At 43.9% G+C, this 17,626-nt stretch overlaps 1 protein-coding gene across 4 annotated transcripts in view; it reads left to right on the forward strand.

Moving 5' to 3' along the window:
• The window catches only part of CTNND2 (catenin delta 2), a 767,681-nt gene that overhangs the window by 45,555 nt on the left and 704,500 nt on the right, over positions 1-17,626 (forward strand). Inside the window, exon 1 of one of the 4 annotated variants that reach the window (XM_060191169.1) lies at positions 5,184-5,200. The exons of the other annotated variants lie outside the window; for them this stretch is intronic. The gene's annotated coding sequence lies outside the window, so the exon portion shown is untranslated. Of the gene's footprint in view, positions 1-5,183; positions 5,201-17,626 lie in introns of those variants that run through there. 4 annotated transcript variants of the gene reach the window in all.

Below are 17,626 nucleotides of genomic sequence, written 5' to 3' on the forward strand. Positions count from 1 at the left end.
GTCTGGAATATAAATATCACCAGTCATGAAATCAACCACAGGTAGTGAAGGCAAATGAAGTAGTGAATTCTTTTGACTTTATAGTGTCACATCCTGTCTGCTTTGGGGTTTGTGAATAGATACCATAATTTGGCCATGGACCAAAGATGTTGGTTTGGCATTAAACATTTCCTTATTTCAAATTAGTATGGTCTCACCTCTTCTTATATATTACTCATAGTACTAATATTGTATTAGTGACATGATATTGATTTACAGAATTATAAGATAATACGGGTATAATTCCACACCATTCCCATCAGCAGAGCTCTGTGACCCCATTCCCTCCATTGGAAACTGCAGTGATTCTCCTAAGGTCATAAATAGGGGTTGAATATTATTTCTTTAAAAAAAACTATATTTTTAAATTTGTTATATTTATTTATTTTTCCTTTTGTTGCCCTTGTTGTTTTTTATTGTTGTAGTTATTATTGCGTTGTTGGATAGGACAGAGGGAAATGGAGAGAGGAGGGGAAGACAGAGGGGGATAGAAAGACAGACACCTGCAGACCTGCTTCACTGCTTGTGAAGCGACTGCCCTGCAGGTGGGGAGCTGGGGGCTGGAACCGAGATCCTTAAGCCAGTCCTTGGGCTTGCGCCACCTGTGCTTAACCCGCTGCACTACCACTCGACTCCCCATTTTCATACCTGTATCTATTACTACTTCTGAATATCTTTTCCTTTTCTCTCTGTGTGTCCTTTGGAGTTCAAAATCCTCTGGTCATCTTCCCCCAACATTTGCCCCACTCTGAAAGCATGGACCAAAATTCTATTTTGGTGTGCTGAGGTGGAAGGTCTGGCTTCTGTAGCTGCTTCTCTGCTGGACATGGACTTTGACAGGTGGATCCATACTCCCAGCCTGCCTCTCTCTTTCCCTAGTGGGTCAGGGCTCTGGTGAGGTGAGTTTCCAGGACACATTGGTGAGGTCATATGCCCAGGGAAGTAAGTATGACGTCTTGGTCATGTCTGAGACATGGTGGCAGGTGATTGGAGCTGGAGGCTGATAGCTCAGGCTTTGCACCTGGGACATAGGCCAAAGTGAAATGTGTTGTGGTGGCACTGGTTGTACCATTATTCTATTATGATGCCAGGGCCTCCTGCAGGCATAGTTCCACTGATGAGTGCCCTTCCCCAGGCCAGTTTTCATGTTTCTTTATCTTGCAGAGACAGAGAGGAGGACAGAAGAGACAGGAGGAGATATGAAACAAGGAGAGTGGAATAGACACCAAGGTACTGCTCTACCCCGTGACCTTCACATATTGAAATAAAATTTTCCCCAATTGCACATTAGACAGTTGTGTCTGCTGTTCCTGCCTTTCAGCAAACCTAGTGGACTAGAAATGTAACCAATCGGGTTTTGCAGGATATAACCAATTAAGTTGTATGTTTCATTTTGTATTTACTTGTATCTTGGTAGCCTGATTGGATGTGGAACATAACTAATCTACCTCATCCTTTGTCTTCTGTGTTCCTTGATGACTCACAATGTGACCAATCCGTTAGCACATTACATTTGAAACACAGCTGATTGGTGCACCTAGCAACCAATCAAATGTATCACCTTTTAACCAATCAATGCACATCGTTCCAGCTTGAAGGATATATAAGCAGCTTTCCAAATCAGGCAGTTGGTCTGGCATGGCAGGGGTGCTTTAGATTCTTCCGGTGTAATAAAGTATCTTCCTGCTGCAGCAAGGGAAACCTCTTCTGCCCCCTCCAAGCCAGCCTAGCACTCCTGGGGTTTTTAGCACTTCCTTTTGACAGGGAGCTGAGCTGAGGGAACTTTGTGGTTATCATCCAGTTTCTTTAAAGCCAGACAACATTACAAAAGTCTGCCTTTGAGGGAGCAGAACTGGGTCTCCAGTTTCCTTGCCTGCACAGCTTGTGGGATTCATTGTCTTTACACCACCAGACAAGCTGAGGGGTTGTTCTCCCTTAGCCAGTGCTGCTCTGTCTTGGTCTGGCAGCTCTTCCTTGTGAAAGAACCATCCTTAGCATTGTGAAATGATCAGACCTGTCCTTCTTCTTCTTCTAGCGTTTGCCCTTCTTCCGTAGCCAGTCAACAGTGTCAGGTTGAACCTGATGTAAAGTTTCGAGACCTCCTTTGAATCTGGAGAGGTGGCAGTCATTGACTATGTGGGTCATAGTCTGTCTGGAGCCGCAGGGGCAGTTCAGGTCGTCTCTGGCTCCCCAGCGATGGAACATAGCGGCGCACCGGCCATGGCCTGTTCGATAGCGATTGAGGGGACCCGTCCTGATCTCGTGCTACATCCTGCCTTTTCCTCCCAACCAGCTGTAACATCCCAGAATGTCTCTAGAGATTGCCAGAGTTCTCTGGGAGAGGAGAATGGATGTAAAAACCACCTATGAATAAGAACCATGATGTAAATTATTTATTTTGTCTCCAGGGTTATCACTGGGGCTCTGTGCGTGCACCATGAATCCTCTGCTCCCGGAGGCCATCTTTTCCCCATTTTGTTGCCCTTGTTATTGTAGTCATTGCTGTTGTTGTTGGATAGGACAGAGAGAAATTGAGAGGATGGGAAGACAGGGAGAGAAAGATGAGACACCTGCAGACCTGCTTCACAGCTTGTGAAGTCAACCCCCTACAGGTATGGAGCCGGGGCTCGAACCAGGTTCCTTATTGCAGTCCTTGTGCTTCTCACTATGTGTGCTTAACTTGATGCTCTACAGCCCAGCCCCCTGCAAATTATTTTTAATTGTATTTTTACTTTATTCTTACCAGAACCTGGTCATCTCTGGCTTATGGTGATGTGGGGGATTGAACCTGGGACTTTGGAGCTTTGGGCATGAAAGCCTTTAATTAAGAAACCTTTTTTTTTTAATCCTTGGCTGAATTTCTTTACTAGAGATTTACTTTTTCAGGTAGAAAGGGAGAGAATGAGAGAGAGAAAGAGAGAGAGAAGGATTAAGATCACAGCAAAAAGATTTGTGTATACCTATGTTCTTAGCAGCACAATTTGTAGTAGCCAAAACCTGGAAACAACCCAGGTGTCCAACAACAGATGAGTGGTTGAGCAAGCTGTGGTCTATATACACAATGGAATACTAATCAGCTATTAAAAATGGTGATTTCACCATTTTCATCCCATCTTGGATGGAGCTTGAAGAAATCATGTTAAGTGAAATAAGTCAGAAACAGAACGATGGATATGGGATGGTCTCACTCTCAGGCAGAAGTTGAAAAACAAGATCAGAAGAGAAAACACAAGTAGAACCTGAACTGGAGTTTGTGTATTGCACCAAAGTAAAAGGCTCTGGTGTCTGTGGCGGAGGGGGGGGTGGGGGGCAGAATACAGGTCCTGGAAAAGGATGACAGAGGACCTAGTGGGGGTTGTATTGTTATGTGGAAAACTGAGCAATGTTCTGTACAGACTATTGTATTTACTGTTGACTGTAAAACATTAATCTCCCAATACAGAAATCAAAACAAGAAAACCACAGCAGCAAAGCTGTCTCTAGCACAGTGCAGACCTGGTTGAAAGCTGAGTAGCAGGTGCACTTTCAAGGTGAGCTGCTTTGCCAGCCCACTTAAAAGAAGCTTTGAATGAACCCAGCCCCTCGCGAGCCCAGCAGTGGGCTCCGTGCTGGGCATGTATAGGAGGCAGCTCTGTGGTGTGGAAATCTGAGGAAAGTAAAAGCTTTACTGTGTGGTCAGTCAGGCACGGAGACAGGAAGCAAGGCTCACATCTGCCTGTGCCCCCCTCTTATTTCAGGCAGGATTTATAGAAGCAGAGAGAGGCAAAGAATCAGGGTAGGACTGGAGAGAAAGCTTGGTGGCCTGTGATTGAGGTGGTAAACAGGAAATGGTGGCCTGTGATTGAGTAGGAACAGGAAATGGGTCTTGAGGTCATCTCCATGGTGGTGATTTTCTGTGTTTCTTTTTGAAATATAACTGACAACAGGTCATAATTTCTAGTTCCTTGTGTAGGCACAGGCTCTGCTGTTTGTGAGGTAAGAAGCAAGTGGGAACAAGGAAGGGGAATTGGAGCCTCTGCTTTGAGTTTGAGCTATATATAATTTATTTCTGCTTATTTATTTGTTTATTTTTGCTATCAGGGTTATCACTGGGACTCGGTGGCAGCACTGTGAATCCATCTCTCCTGGTGACCATTTTTCCTTTTTATTTTATTAAAGAAATTGAGGGGGGTGGGCTGTAGCACACTAGGTTAAGCTTACATAGTACAAAGCACAGGGACCCGGATTGAGTCCCTTGTTCCCCACCTGTGTGGGGGGGTGTCACTTCACAAGTGGTGAAACAGGTCTGCAGGTGTCTATCTCTCTCCTTCTCTGTCTTCCCCATCTCCCTCAATTTATCTCTGTCTTACCTATAAAAAATGAAAAAAACGGCCACCAGGAGCAGTGGTTTCGTAGTGCTGGCACCAAGCCCCATCGATCACCCAAGAGAGAGAGAGAGAGAGAGGCAGACAGACAGACAAAGAGACACATGCAGACTGGCTTCACCACTCTTGAAATATTGCCCCACAAATGAGGAACAGGGGCTTGAACTCTGGTCCTTGTGCATGGTAATATGTGCATTTAACCAGGTGTGCCACCACCCAGCCCCTATGATTTTATTTTTTAAGTTTCACTTATTTACCCCAGAAAAAGAGAGAGAGGAGAAGCAGAGCGTCACTCTGGCACATACCATGCTGGGGATTAAACTCAGACCTCATGTTTGAGAGTCCAGTGCTTTAGTTACTGTGCGGCCTGCCTCCTGTGCCATTTTTTCTATATGTTTAACACACACACACACACACACACACACACACACACACACACACACACACACACACACACGTATCACTATTTCATGGTGGTGCTGAGGGACAGGAAAAGGTGACTAGTGATTAGAGAAATGAAAGCCCGAGCAACAGAGAAGTATCAAGTCTCACTGCTTAATGGGAAACAAACAGGTGTTGGTGAGAAGGTGGAAAAACTGTCTCTCTGTAGGAATGCCGGGATGTAACTGAGTACAGCTTCAACAGAAAACGTGATGCAGGTCCTCGAAATCTTATACAGAGCTGCTCGATAATTCAACAGCGTTCTTTCCAGTCAGACTGAAGAAGTATTGAAAACAGACCTCAAACAGATGCCTATCCACCACTGGTTTGATCCATTTTGTTTGAAACCGCCAAAGGTAGGAACATCCCAAATGTCCATCAGCAGGACAACACATATGAAGAAAAAAACAAAAACAACTCTATCCAGAGGGGTCAGGCCATGGTATACTTGGTTAAGTGCCTTGTGAAAGGCCCCGGGTTCAAGCCCCAGTCCCCATCTATAGGTGGGATCACAAATGGTGAATCAGGGCTTCAGGTTTCTCTCTGTAGCTCTTTCTTTCTGTCCTTCTTCCCTCTGAATTTCTCTGTCCAAATTAAATAGTTTAAAAATCTTTAGTAATAAAAAAGTACTTCATCTGCACAGTGGAATATTATTCAGCCATTAAAAGAATTAGATTCTCCATTTCTCTCTCTCTATGTCACACATACACACACACCCACCACCACCAGCAGCAGCAGGATACCAGCATCATGCTTAAGGAAGTACCACACAAATGAACAGACCTGGAGTGATTCTATTCATAAGGGCTACTTAGAACAATCTAGTTCATAGACTTTATAGAACATATAATAATGGTTCCTGGGGGTTGGACAGGCAGGAAGACAGAAAAAGTTACTGTTTAATCTTCTATTAATAATGACGACAGTGTTCTGGAAATGGATTTTGGTGATATCACAACATTGGGAATAAATGACATGCTCCTGAATTCTATACTTAGAAATGTTTCCAGTGGTAGGTTTTATTTTTCGGAATATATATCCAGGGGAAGCAGCAAAACATTTTTTTTTCTTTTATCAGAGCACTGCTCAGCTCTGGCTTGTAGTGTGGGGGAATTGAACCTGGGCCCTGGGAACCTCAGGCATGAAAGTCTGTTTGCATGACCATTATGTATCTCCCCCGCAGCAGCAAAACATTCTGAACCAAGTTTAAGTATGTTCTCTTTCCTAGTGCTGAAATGGGGCTCTCAGGTTCAGGAACAAAATGAATAAAGAAAAGAAAGTAGGAAATTGGTTTAATTTCCTTGACATAGCAGCTAAGAGGGAAAACTCAAGGACTAAGTCAGTACAGGCAACAGAAATGTGAAGGTATGTTGAGGCCCAGTCACCCCCACAGCAAACAGAGAGGAACTGAGGGGAGCGTGGGGGCCAGTGGAAGAGGAAGGTGTGGCTTAAGGAAGGGGTCGGAGAGATGTCATAGTGGTGTGTGTTGTGTATCAGGCTGCATGCTTGATGTCCCTTCTGTTTGTATTTCTCAACTTCTGTCTGTGAGTGGGATCATCTCATATTCACCCTTCTCTTGCTGGCTTATCTCACTTCACATGATTCCTTCAAGCTTCATCCAAGATGAGGTGAAGAAGGTGAATTCATCATTCTTTATAGCTGAGTAGTATTCCGTTGTGTATCTAGACCACAACTTTCTCAGTCACTCATCTGTTGCTGGACACCTGGGTTGCTTCCAGGTTTTGGCTGTTACAAATTGTGCTGCTATACACACACCTTTTTGAATGAGTGTGTTTGGTTGCTTAGAATATATCCCCAGCAGAGGAATTGCAGGGTCATAGGGCAGGTCCATTTCTGGCCTTCTGCATCAAGATGAGGCTTTGGGTGGTGAAGTGAGGTGGCTCGGGCCCTCATTGTGGGCCTTTCTCTGCCTGCCACTCCTCTCCCTCCTCAATCCTGATTCCCTGGCTGCTGCAAGGTGGTGCTGGAAGCTTGAGCAGTAGAGCATGATCTCCTTGATGAGTGGGGAAGGACTCTGGTATGGCACATAGTATGAATGCATTGTTTAGATTCTGCTTCGGATTTTAATAGACCTTTTATCGTTTTCATTAGTGATTTAACAATGCATTACAAAGTTTAAGATTTCAGGGCCTTGATCCTGCTCTCACGCATGGTTTATGTGAGTCACTACATTAACCAACATAGCTCTCAGACTGTTGGGTTACCTTTTTCTTTTTTTTCCCCCCTTTCCTAGTTCATTACTTTAGTCCTCTGTATCTCACAAAGAGCATAGATGACCATTTGGTGGTAGTTGTGTCTGTCGCCTTATTTCCCTCAGCATAATCCCTCTAGAGCTATCCATTTTGTTGCAAAATGATATAAACGTGTGTTTTTTTGACTGCAGAGTAGGGCCCCAGCTTCTTTATTGAGTCTTCTGTAGTTGGGCACTAAGGTTGTTTCCATATTTTGACTACTCTGAACTGTGAGCTATGAACACGGGTGCAGACACATTTCAAAGCAGTTCTTCCTTCCATCAGAAACCTGGGAATGACGTTGCTGTTTGGTAGGATTTATAAATAGCACTTATAAAAATAGTAGGTTATTTTTCTTTGGAAACTGTAATAACAACAATAACGTAATGGGTGTTTTGATTGCTCTGATCTGTGAAAGTTTTGAAAGGTTTCCTGAATGGTTCAGGAGTCTCTTTCTGGTCACTGAAACCTCATAAGACATAGCTGTAACAGCTGAGGGAATGAACACGCGGAGCCCCTAGCTGTAACTTGGGGGGTTTTGTTTATTTGCTTTTTGTTTTTGCCCCAGTCTTGGTTATTGATGGAACTTTGTTTCTGCACTGGGTTGGAAGAGGCCACAAGCCAAAGAAAGCCATGAGAAGTCAGAAAAGGGAAGACAGGGGTTCTCCCTGTGGGTCTTAGTAAAGGACTCTGGGGAAAAGGGGGCTGTCAGGTCCTGGTGTGTGACGGTGGAGGACTTAGGCTAGGCGTGAGAGTGTTTTGCAGAAAACTAAGAAACTTTATTTACCTTTATTTTTAAATTGAAAAAATATTTATTATTGGATAGAGACAGAGAGAAATTGAGAGGGGAGTGGGTGATAGAGACAGAGAGATGTCTGGCTGGCTTTGCGGGTGGAGACAGATGACCTGGGACTCATGGCTGGGTTGTGTGCAGTATCTCTTTATTCATGCAGAAGGCAGCGCAACCTAAACCAAGCTAAGCTAAACTAAAACTAATATACTTGCAAGGGGGCTGGGTGGTGGCGCACCTGGTTGAGCACACACGTCACAGTGCACAAGGACCCGGGTTCAAGCCCCCAGTCCCCACCTGCAGGGGGAAAGCTTCACAAGTGGTGAAATAGGGCTGCAGGCATCTCTCTGTCTCTCTCCCTCTCTATCTCCCCATTCCCTCTCGATTTCTGGCTGTCTCTATCCAATAAATAAATAAATAAATAACGATGATAATATGATAATAAAAAAAAACTAATATACTTGCCAAGTAGGGTGTAAACAGGATGTGACGTACAGAGGGTGGAGAGAAAAGTGACTGCTGAAATCAGGGTGTGACAAGGAGAGGGGACGGAGCAGGCGAGAATTCTACCACTGAACCACCAATGCCCTGGAGGGAGGGTGGTGCTTAGTTAACAGTGGTTATGTAAATAGAATACAGTGTTAAGCAGGGGGGATTAAACCAAATGAAACAGAAGGGGTTTTTAGAAGCAGAATTAGAAGCATACCAACAGAGAGACACCTGCAGCTCTACTTCACCGCTCATGAAACTTTCCCCTTGCAGGTGGGGACCAGGGGCTTGAACTTGCGTCCTTGTGCACTGCGGTGTGTGCACTTAATCAGGTGTGCTGTTGCCTGGCCCCCCAAAACTGAGAAACTTTACACATGTACCAATAATTATGTTTACTGTAAACTAATAATTCCTCCAATAACAAATTTACTCAGCGTCAACAAAAATAAAAGCATTTTAATAAATACCAATATTAATCTACCAAAAAGAAAAATAAACATGCCCCTGCTGATATGAGAGAGAGAGAGAGAGGAGGAGGAGAGGAAGAGGGATAGAGGGAGAGAAAGAGAGAGAGAGAAAGAGAGAGAGAGAGAGAGAGACAGAGAGAGAGTGTGAGAGAACACACCAGTATATCACAGTGGCAAATGGGAAGCCAGAAGTTAACTCAGGATCTCAAGGCTTCCAAGTTCAGCATCCTCCTTGGCCCTCTCCTTTCCACCCTTTTCCCCTTTTATCTGAGATGAGTTGGGCGAGAGAGATAAAGAGGAGAGACATCTGCAGCTGTGCTTCACTGATTGTGAAGCTGCCCCTGCAGGTGAACGTAACTAGGCGTTTTGGTTCTTCAGTCTGCTTCGAGGTCTACTACACTAGGATGTTAAAATTCATACTACTTCCTCGTTCAGGCAGTGCCTCCCAAGGCTCCTGCCAGTGTGACAGAGCAGAGCTTCCATCTCCACAGGGGGAGAGAGAACATCTTCAAAGACTCATTGAAACCTTGATTGGCTGATTATAATAATCTGGGATGTTCCTCTTCATCTCTGCTGCTTTCTGTGATTTTTTTTTGTTTTCTTCCCCCCACTATGTAACAAAAATAGCAATTATTTCTTGCCTCAAATAATTATTGGATGTCTTGTCTGAAATCAGTACAGAGTCTGAGCAAGGGGCAATTTTCCCGGCGAGAATTAACATGACATAAAATCAACCCCACAGCCTCTAGCAAGTTCACGATTCGCTGGCATCATTCAGCTTGTCTGAGCTGTGTCTGACTTCGTCATCTACTTCCTGTCAGCCAGCCAGCTGGAGATTCTAGGCACATGGCTGCCACGCATGGGCCTGCGTGACAGTAACAGGCGACTGGCTGGGAAAAATTTATCGGCCTCGCTGCTGTTTGTCACAATGAAAGATGCATTTGCAGACATCCAGAAAAATGGTTCCAGCTTATCTGCTGCTCCTGATAAGATGTTGGGGGCAGGCTGTGACTCAGGGAGCTCATCATGGGTGGAATCAGGTATTGATTAGGACCCCACAGAATATAGCACTTCCTTATTGATCAGCCCAAGGATTCTGAGAGCCCTGATGGCACTTGACTTCTCTCTCTCTACATTTTCCATGAGCAGAGGGGAAGCTTGTTGTTAGGTGACCACTGGCAAGACTGTTGCAGGGTGGGGGAAGGTTTTCTGTTTATCCACGGGGAAGATGTAACACAAAACAAGCGACCCTCCCTGCAGGTGGGGACCCAGGGGCTTGAACTCGGATCCTTACGCCTGTCTTATGCTTTGTGACATGTGTGCTTAACCTGCTGTGCTACTGCTTGCCCTCCAAGATTAGGGTGAACATTTCCTTGGAATTTAAGATATGCCTAGCTTAGGGCTTCACATTTTGTAGACAAAATTTCCTTCAGTTTTTCCAAGGGATTCCTGAAAGGGATTTATTTTTTTTCCTCTCTTTCTTTTTCCATCCCTTCTTCCCTCCCTTCCTATTTTCTTCCTTCCTTGTTTTTCTTCCTTTTTTTTTTCAAAAAGATTTAAGTAATAATAAGAGAGGCAGCGACACAGAGAGTAAAAAGGGAGAGAGAGAAAGAAGAGAAAGAGAGGGGGGTCAGGCAGTACCGCAGCAGGTTGAGCGCACGTGGCGTGGAGCGCAGGGACGGGCGTAAGGATCCCGGTTTGAGCCCCCGGCTCCCCACCTGCAGGGGAGTCACTTCACAGGCGGTGAAGCAGGTCTGCAGGTGTCTGTCTTTCGCTCCCCCTCTCTGTCTTCCCCTCCTCTCTCCATTTCTCTCTGTCCTGTCCAACAACGACTACATCAGTGGCAGTGATTATAACGACCACAACAACGATAAAAACAATCAGGGTAACAAAAGGGAAAAAATGGCCTCCAGGAGCAGTGTATTCCTGGTGCAAGCACCGAGCCCCAGCAATAACCCTGGAGGCAAAAAAAAGAAAGAAAAAAGGAGAGAGAGAGAGAGTCAATATTCCTAATCCTCTTATGGCAAATCAGTAGAAAAAGTCCTTATTGCATGACTGAGAGTCTGGGCTTAGGAGAACTCTACTGTAGACTCAGAGAATGAATGTTAACCTTAGATATATTTCTGCTGGTTTCAAATGCATGGCACTTTTATTTCACAGTGAATATTAAAGATGATTTTAGAACTCGGAAAGAAACCAGACTACCCTTTGTTGTGCCTTACCTTCTATGTAACAAGATGTCGGAAGATGATGCTATTATAATGTGCTCAGATTCAGTTTGAACAGAAATGGTGCCTTGATCTAAGAAATCACAGTTTTGTGCTGATTATGTGTTCATCACAGTTGACACCTGCCTAGCAGCTGTTCAGATGACCTTCCTTTTCGAGGGAGTAACTGGGGAATGAGAAAAAGAGTGACGTCAGAAGTGAAGGGGCCAGGTGGTGGCACACTGGGTTAAGCACACATAGTATGAAGCCTAAGGACCCAAGCAAGGAGCAAAAGATCTGGGTTTGAGCCCCTGGCTCCCCACCTGTGTGTGTGTGTGGGGGGTCGCTTCAGAAGCAGTGAAACAGGTCTGCAAATGCCTGTCTTTCTCTCTCCCTCTCTATCTCCCCCTTCTCTCAATTTCTCTTTGTCCTTTAAAAAAAATGGCTTCCAGGAGCAGTGGATTCATAACCCTGGTGGCAAAAAAAAAAAGAAAGAAAGAAAGAAAGAAGTGAAATGAGTGGTCTTGGAGGTGGCGTAATGGATAGAGTTCAGTCTCAGGCAGCACGTGTACCAGAGTGATGTCTGGTTCTTTCTCTCTCTCCTCCTATCATTCTCATTAATAAATAAGTTTAAATAAAAGAAAAAGTGAAATGATAGTATCAGGATGATTCTCTTCTGAATAGATCTCTTAGGGGCTGGGTGGTGGCACAGCTGGTTAAGCACTCACATTATAGTGCGCAAGGACCCAAATCCAAGCCCCTGGTCTCCACCTGCAGGGGGAAAACTTAACAAGTGGTGAAACAGTGCTGCAGGTGTCTCTCTCTCTCTCCCTCTCTATATCCCCTTCCCCTCTCAATTTCCCACTATCTCTTCTCTAATAACAAATAAAAATATAAAAATAATTCATTGGGTGGGGGTAGATAGCATGATGATTATGCAAAGAGACTCATGTCATGCCTGAAACTCCAGAGTCCCAGGTTCAACCCTCTGTACCACCATAAGCCAGAGCTGAGCAGTGCTTTGGTTAAAATAAATAAAATAAAATAATTCTATTAAAAGTCAATTTTGGGGGGATAAGTGATAAGGCACTCCTATTTTTTTATTCTAAGATTTTATTTATTCATGAGAAATGAGAGAGAGAGAGAGAACCAGACATCACTCTGGTACATGTGCTGCTGGGGATTGAATTCAGGACCTCATGCTTGAGAGTCCAATGCCTTATCCACTGCGCCACCTCCCAGACCACAGGCACTCCTATTTCTATGAATGTCCTATTTACATGAATGTCTTCAGTTTCCTTCTGCCCTCCTATATAAATGCACTTAGGGGATGAACTCTTTGAAAGGATAGACTGTAAATTTTTTTCAAAACCATACTGCCTTTGAAGTAGAAAAATGTCTGCATAGTTAATACACGGACAGATTTCCATGATTTGAGAGACAAGTTCCACGTAACTTGATGAGCTGTCTTTAGAACACGTCCAGTTACTATGGCATGTGCCTTCATGTTTTAAAACATGCACCTTCATGGTTAAAACAGAAAAGTCTCTGAAGAGAGTCTCATGCCTGTGGTCTGTGTTTATAATATCAAAGTGGTTATTTCTGTCTGGTACATGGGCATATGAATATTTGGTGAAGATAGTAGTGGTTGGAAGTTACTCTTTTCGATTAAATTCCACTTCACCTAGTCAGAGTAGGAAATGGTATAAGAAATAAATAGAGCAAGGTTAGAAGGAATGGGTACGGGAAGATAGAAAGCACTGTTCAAAACTTTAAATGTTATGGCCTGACTAGGATACATTGACAAGTTGGCATCTGCGCTGAAGTTTCAGGAAGGTGTGGAAACTTACCTTATTATTATTTGAGTGTGGAGCATGGAAGTGGGTGATTGAGTCCACATGACAGAGAATAGATACTATTTTTGAAGAGAAATAAGGAAAGCACTTGTTATTGAAACACACTGGGAGTGTCTGTCATCGTTTTGGTATTCCCCCCCCTTTTTTTTTTGCTATTTTACTTTAGAAAAACCAATTTCAATATATTTTTTTATTGCCACCAGGGTATCGCTGGGGCTTGGTGCCTGCACTATGAATCTCCCACTCTCTATACCCACCTTTTCCTTTTATTGGATAGGACAGGGAGAAATTGAGAAAGGAGGGGGAGATAGGGAGATGCTCCTTAAGGGTCTTCCCTGCAGGTGGGGATCTGGGGCTCGAACCCTGGTCCTTGCGCAGGCTAATTTGTGCTCAACTGGGTGCTCCACTGCTTGACTCCTCAGTCATAAGCAATGATGCCATAGGGTTAGTTGTGGGGGGGGGTCTCTGTGGAAACATTTTCTGTGGCCTGGGAAGTGGCACGGTAGATGAAAGTTTGACCGTTACACCTTGAAATAGCTATTAAATCACTAATAATATTAATAATATTAGTCTCCTTTCCTCCAAAAAAGTAAACACATGAGGTTCTGAATTTGACCCCCTGCCCTGCATTTCATTTACCCTACAGAGTTCCCAGAAAGGAGAAGTATGATTACATTCACATCTGCAAACATCCCTCTGATTGCCTTGCTTAATCAGAATCGTGGAACTGAATCAGGAAGCTCTTGCAGGGATCCAGAGGAAATAGATTGGTCAGACACACATGCAGAGATGGTGAGATGTGAAAGGGCCATTTGGGATATCTTCTGGAATTCAAAAGATTGGCCAGGAAACAGGACAGTGGTCTAAAGGAATAGAGATCCAAGATCACTCTGAGTTTGTCTGAGAAGCTCGAGTCACCATCATTGGAGTGGGACAGAGGGAAGCCTGTGCTGAAGTTCTGTATGATATTAAGTTGCTGTGAAGTTTATGATACAATGTTGTGTTACAGAGGTTTACAAGACACTAAGTGGACCTTCTCACTGTGTGTAGTGGAAAAGGGAAGCTGAATGGGACCTTAAAATCGGAAAGCATGTAGTTGGCAATGCTGTTAAGTAGACATAAAAATGGACTATGTGTGTACTGAGAGAGAGGGAGAGAGATAGAGAGAGATTTGCATTCTGTCCCAGTACTTTCCTATTTACAACATGGAAGCAATTTTTGTGCCTTTTAGAACATTTCACCACCTGCTGGAGCACTGTCTTTTAACAATACCTAGAGTACGTGATTTACAGTGGAAGGATTTATGAAGATAATAACCGTTACCCTTTAATAACCAAAAGAAGCAGTAAGAATTCTGCCACAGGCATGAAATATACTGCATTGTCGGAAAAGTCATTATGCATTTTTGTGTAGAAAAACCTAGAAAAATCCTTCATGGCTTTCACGATAGCTCAGTAGGGGACAGCTGGTGCCATTCCAGGTGCCAAAGGTACTTATTAGAGATGTGATTTTTTTAAAAAAAACTTTTTTATTTTATTATTGGATAGAGAAAGAGAAATTTGAGAGGAAGGGGGAGATAGAGAGGGAGAGACAGACACCTGAAGCCCTATTTCACCACTCGTGAAGATTTCCCCCTGCAGGTGGGGAGCAAGGGCTTGAACCTGGGTCCTTGCACAATATTAAGTGAGCACTTAACCAGTTGCGTCACCACCTGGTCCTGAGATGTGATGTTTTATGTAGATGTTGGACTCTTATTTAGCAACCTTCTGCAGACACCATTATGCTTAAACTTCACATCCCAGTCGCTGAGGTCACTGCTTGAACAAAAGCAAATTAAAAGTTATTTTTTGGGGGGTGGTGAAGGAGAAAGAAGTTTATTCTTAAATTAAAAGTATATATATATATATATATTCAGCCCATATCTATGACCTTGAGAGAACAATTTCATATATATATATATATATATAAAATCCCTTTTGTTGCCCTTGTTGTTTTTCATTGTTGTTGTTACTGATGTCATCGTTGTTAGATAGGACAGAGAGAAATGGAGAGAGGAGGGGAAGACAGAGATGGGGAGAGAAAGATAGACACCTGCAGACCTGCTTCACTGCCTGTGAAGTGACGCCCCTGTAGGTGGGGAGCTGGGGGCTCAAACTGGGATCCTTAAGCTGGTCCTTACGCTTGGCACCACGTGCTTTGGCACCAAGTGCGCTTTATCTGCTGCACTACCGCCTGACTCCCAAATTAAAAGTTTTAATTGTTCTCCAAATTACCTGGCTTCGCTACATTATAATGTGTTTTAAGGGAAATTAAACAGGTGTGAAGAAAAGTAAACAACCAGCCAACCTCTGGCTTCCATAGGGTAAGATGGTCACCAGTAGGAAAACCATGATTTTATTTTATTTTATTTTATTTATTTATTTATTTATTTTACAATTTTCCTGTTTTGTAATAGAAATGCTTCTTCTGTGCATTATGTAATTTTAGATGCAATTACCAGAAATCCAATTAGGATGCTGAAACAATAAAATTTACAGATGAGCATTACAAGTACTTAGCACTAATTGAGAATTGCTTCTAAACATCTGTGTTAAATATCACTGATCTTTCCGTGGGCATTTGGGCTATTTTCTTGTCTGGGCGATTGTAAATAATGCTGCTGTGAGCCGAGGGGTTCATATTTCACTTCAAATTAGTGTTTTCTGTTACCTGAGGGTGAGGAGGGCTTGGGAGGTGGGGCGGGCAGTTACTATGTGTTGGTGATAACCTGATAATCGCCATGTATATGGAGCTGTGGAAAAATCCATGTGTGTTTTCTCTTCTCTTCCTCTTCCTCCTTCTCTTCCTTTTCCTTCTCTCCTCTCCTCTCCTCTCCTCTCCTCTCCTCTCCTCTCCTCTCCTCTCCTCTCCTCTCCTCTCCTCTCCTCTCCTCTCCTCTCCTCTCCTCTCCTCTTCTCTTCTCTCTCTTCATTACAGGGTTATTGCTGGGGCTTGGCACCAGGAATCCACTGTTCCTAGAGGCCATTTTTTCCCCTTTTGTTGCCCTTGTTGTCTTATCGTTGTTGTGATTATCCTTTTTGCCATTATTGTTGGATAGGACAGAGAGATATGGAGAGAGGAGGGGAAGACAGAGTAGAGGAGAGAAAGATAGACACCTGCAGACCTGCTTCACCACTTGTGAAGCGACCCTCCCCCTGCAGGTGGGGAGCCGGGGGCTGGAACCTGGGTCCTTTCCTGGTCCTTGCACTTCACGCCATTGCACTCAACCCACTGTGCTACCGCTGGATCCCCTTCCTGTGATTTTTAGTGCACAAATGTGGCATGACTTTTCCAACAGCCCAGTATATCCACACACTGAATTATAGGCCTATACATCTGAAACCCGTGCTACCTCGATGTGAATTCATAAATACTGATCAAGCAGCTATTGACTGCAACATGGTACAGACAGCATGGAATGGATGGACTTGACAAGGGCGCTTCAGAATTGCTAAGAGGAAGGTCCACATGAGACACAGTGGGTGAAGCCTTGGACTCTCAAGCATGAGGTCCTGGGTTCAACCCCTGGTATCCTATGTGATGTTTCAGCTCACTCACTCTCCCTCCCTCTCTTGTTAACAGATATGTAAGCTCAGAGCAGACAGAGTAGCTCACTTGGGTAGTGCTCTGGCTCAGTGACTCAGATTTGAACCTGCCTTCACCACAATGAGGGGAGCTTTCCCATCTCTACCTACCTACCTACCTTCCTTCCTTCCTTCCTTCCTTCCTTCTTTCTTTCTTTCTTTCTTTCTTTCTTTCTTTCTTTCTTTCTTTCTTTCTTTTCTTCTTCCTCTCTTTCTTTTCCTCCATGGTTATCACTGGGACTTGGTGCCTGCACTATGAATTCACTGCTCCTAGAGGCCATTTTCTCCATTTTGTTGTTGCTGTTGTTGTTGTCATTATTGCTGTTATTGTTGTTGGATAGGACAGAGAGAAATCAAGAGAGGAGGGGAAGACAGGGGGAGAGAAAGACACCTGCAGACCTGCTTCACCACTTGTAGAGTGACCCCCCCCCCCCCCCCCCGCAGGTGGGAAGCCAGGGAGCCAGGGGCATGAACCGGGAATCTTATGCTGGACCTTGTACTTTGAACTATGTGCTCTTAACCCAGTGCGCTACTGCCCACCCCCTTTCTGTCTATAAATAAATAAGTAAATAATAAATCTTAAAACAATAAAATTGGGGAGTCGGGTGATAGTGCAGGGGTTAAGCACACATGGTGCAAAGTGCAAGGATGGTGTAAGGATCCCAGTTCGAGCCCCCAGCTCCTCACCTGCAGGGGAGTCGCTTCACAACGGTGAAGTAGGTCTTCAGGTGTCTTTCTCTCCCCCTCTCTGTCTTCCCCTCCTCTCTCAATTTCTCTCTGTCCTATCCAGCAACGATGACATCAATAGCAACAACAATAACTACAACAATAAAACAACAGGGGCAACAAAAGGAAATAAATAAACAAAAAAAAAAACCCAATAAAATTGGTAAGGAGGGAGATAGATGTCTTGTAACTGTGATTACAAGACTGGCCTGAGGTTGAAACATCAATACATTTGCAAAATATACTTACCAGCTCTGATGTGTGAATGATGTTTTGTATAGAATTTGTGATGCTTCTTAACTGAAGAACTGAACAAGGGATTAGCATATTTGTATAGCCAGTTAGTCTTGGTTACAAAACATTGCTACTCTT

The sequence above is a fragment of the Erinaceus europaeus genome, chromosome 5 (genome assembly GCF_950295315.1).
Source record: "Erinaceus europaeus chromosome 5, mEriEur2.1, whole genome shotgun sequence".
In the NCBI taxonomy this organism is placed as follows: Eukaryota; Metazoa; Chordata; class Mammalia; order Eulipotyphla; family Erinaceidae; genus Erinaceus; species Erinaceus europaeus.